We start from the raw sequence: 3564 nt of genomic DNA, 5'->3' as shown, positions 1-3564 counted from the left end.
TACTGTTGGATGCAGCTTGCATTCCATTCAGACTCTGAGAAATCATATTGACTTGCTGAGTCAATATTTTATTCTGAGCCAGTATAGCATTCAGAGTATCAATTTCAAGAACTCCCTTCTTCATAGGCGTCCCATTACTCACAGGATTTCTCTCAGAAGTGTACATGAACTGGTTATTAGCAACCATGTTAATGAGTTCTTGAGCTTCTGCAGGCGTTTTCTTTAGGTGAATGGATCCACCTGCAGAAGTATCCAATGACATTTTAGCCAATTCAGATACACCATCATAGAATATATCCAGGATGGTCCATTCTAAAAGCATGTCAGAAGGACACTTTTTGGTCAGTTCTTTGTATCTCTCCCAAGCTTCATAGAGGGATTCACCTTCTTTCTGTCTGAAGGTTTGAACATCCACTCTAAGCTTACTCAGCTTTTGAGGAGGAAAGAACTTGGCTAAGAAAGCCTTGACCAGCTTATCCCAAGAGTTCAGGCTATCTTTGGGTTGAGAGTCCAACCATATTCTAGCTCTGTCTCTCACAGCAAAAGGGAAAAGCATGAGCCTGTAGACTTCAAGATCTACTCCATTAGTCTTAACAGTATCACAGATCTGCAAGAATTTAGTAAAGAACTGAAAAGGATCTTCAGATGGAAGTCCATGAAACTTGCAGTTCTGCTGCATCAGAGAAACTAATTGAGGTTTCAGCTCAAAATTGTTTGCTCCAATGGCAGGAATGGAGATGCTTCTTCCATGTAAATTGGAATTAGGTGCAGTAAAGTCACCAAGCATCCTCCTTGCATTATTATTATTTCCGGCTGCCATCTCCTCTTCCTGTTCGAAAATTTCTGAAAGGTGCTTGCTGGATTGTTGTAATTTAGCTTCTCTTAGTTTCCTCTTCAGAGTCCTTTCAGGTTCTGGATCTGCTTCAACAAGAATGTTCTTGTCCTTGCTCCTGCTCATATGAAAAAGAGGGACAGAAAAATAATAATAGGGATCCTTTTTACCACAGGTATAGAGGTTCCCCTGTGTGAGTAGAAGAAGAAAAGAATGTAATGTAAAGAAAGAAACACAAGGGTAAGGAGAGCAGAGATGTGGGATGAAGAGAGGTGTTAGTAGATGAATAAATAAATAGAAGGAGATGAGAGAGAAGGAGAATTTTCGAAAATTATTTTTGAAAAAGAGTTAGTGATTTTCGAAAATAGTTTTTGAAAAAGGTTAGTAGTTTTTTCGAAAATTAAAATCAAAAATTAAAATAATTAGTTAATTAAAAAGAAATTTTGAAAAAGAGGGAAGATATTTTCGAAAATTAGAGAGAGTTAGTTAGGTAGTTTTGAAAAAGATAAGAAAATAAGAAGTTAGAAAGGATATTTTAAAATCAAATTTTGAAAAAGATAAGATAAAGAGATATTTTTGAAAAGATATGATTGAAATTAGTTTTGAAAAATATTTGATTTTTAAAATCACAATTAATGACTTGATTCACAAGAAATCACAAGATATGATTCTAGAACTCAAAGTTTGAATCTTTCTTAACAAGCAAGTAACAAACTTGAAATTTTTGAATCAAAACATTAATTGATGATGTTATTTTCAAAAATTAGGAGATAAAGATAAGAAAAAGATTTTTGAAAAATATTTTTAAAATTTTCGAAAATAAATAAGAAAAATAAAAAAGATTTGATTTTTGAAAAAGATTTTGAAAAAGATAAAATTTGAAAATTTGATTTGACTCATAGAAAACAACTAGATTTTAAAAATTTTTGAAAAAGTCAACTCAAATTTTCGAATTTTATGAGAGGAAAAAGGGAAAGATATTTTTTTTTATTTTTTTGAATTTTTATGATGAGAGAGAAAAACATGAAAATGATGCAATGCATGAAAATTTTTAGATCAAAACAATGAATGCATGCAAGAATGCTATGAATGTCAAGATGAACACCAAGAACACTTTGAAGATCATGATGAACATCAAGAACTTATTTTTGAAAAATTTTTAATGCAAAGAAAATATGCAAGACACCAAACTTAAAAATTTTTCATGTATAGACACTATGAATGCAAGAATGCATATGAAAAACAAGAAAAGACACAAAACATGAAAACATCAAGATCAAACAAGAAGACTTACCAAGAACAACTTGAAGATCATGAAGAACACTATGAATGCATGAATTTTTCGAAAAATGCAAGATGAATATGCAATTGACACCAAACTTTCAACTTGACTCAAGACTCAAACTAGAAACATGAAATATTTTTTATTTTTATGATTTTTTTAAAAAAAATTTTGGATTTTTCGAAAATTAATGTGAAAAAGAAAAATAAGGATTCCAAAATTTTTAATGTGAATTCCAGGAATCTTGTGCTCTTTAGTCTAAAGCTCCAATCTGAGGGTTAGGCATGGCTTAATAGCCAGCCAAGCTTTAGTATGCTATTACATGCATTGAAGTGATTAGTTGAATCCTCAGTCCAAAGGAATTTGGACATGGCTTCACAGCCAGCCAGGATTCAACAAATCATCATGAAACACTAGAATTCATTCTTAAAAATTCTGAAGAAAAATATATTTTTTTGAAAACATTTTTTTTTTCGAAAACAAAGGAGAAATTTTTGAAAAATATTTTTGAAAATATTTTTTTTTTTAAAAAACTTTTTGAAAATAAGAAGAAAATTACCCAATCTAAGCAACAAGATGAACCGTCAGTTGTCCAAACTCGAACAATCCCCGGCAACGGCGCCAAAAACTTGGTGCACAAAATTGTGATCTCAGGCAACGGCGCCAGAAACTCTGTACGCACGTCTTAATAAATCGTTTTTCATTCACAACTTCGATACAACTAACCAGCAAGTGCACTGGGTCGTCCAAGTAATAAACCTTACGTGAGTAAGGGTCGATCCCACGGAGATTGTCGGCTTGAAGCAAGCTATGGTCACCTTATAAATCTCAGTCAAGTGGATATCAAATAGTTATGGAGTTTTCAAATATTAATAATAAATAGAAAATAAGGATAGAAATACTTATGTAATTCATTGGTTAGAATTTCAGATAAGCGTATAGAGATGCATTCGTTCCTCTGAACCTCTGCTTTCCTGCTGTCTTCATCCAACCAATCTTACTCCTTTCCATGGCTGGCTTTATGTAAGGACATCACCGTTGTCAATGGCTACTTTTTATCCTCTCTGGAAAATGGTCCGATGCGCTGTCACTGCATGGCTAATCGTCTGGAGGCATCACCCTTGTCAATGGTTGCATCCCATCCTCTTGTGAAAATGGTCCAAGTGCTCTGTCACAGCACGGCTAATCATCTGAGGTTCTCGATCATACTGGAATAGGATTCACCCTCCTTTTGCGTCTGTCACTACGCCCAGCACTCGCGAGTTTGAAGTTCGTCACAGTCATTCAATCCCAGAGTCCTACTCGGAATACCACAGACAAGGTTTAGACTTTCCGGACTCTCATGAATGCCGCCATCAATCTAGCTTATACCACGAAGATTCTGTTTAAGAGATCCAAGAGATACTCATTCAATCTAAGGTGGAACGAAAGTGGTTGTCAGGCACGCGTT

The 3564-nt window shown here is 34.2% G+C and overlaps 1 non-coding gene across 1 annotated transcript; it reads left to right on the top strand.

The window, feature by feature from the left end:
• The first annotated feature begins 316 nt into the window (after positions 1 to 316).
• On the top strand, positions 317 to 424 carry LOC148578842 (small nucleolar RNA R71). Its single transcript, XR_015904630.1, has one exon. It is a non-coding gene; the product is annotated as a small nucleolar RNA R71 (small nucleolar RNA).
• Positions 425 to 3564: the final 3140 nt, after the last annotated feature.

The sequence above is a fragment of the Arachis ipaensis genome, chromosome B1, assembly GCF_059453495.1.
Source record: "Arachis ipaensis isolate K30076 ecotype BB chromosome B1, ASM5945349v1, whole genome shotgun sequence".
NCBI classification, from domain to species: Eukaryota; Viridiplantae; Streptophyta; class Magnoliopsida; order Fabales; family Fabaceae; genus Arachis; species Arachis ipaensis.
This window is presented reverse-complemented; position numbering and strand designations above follow the sequence as displayed.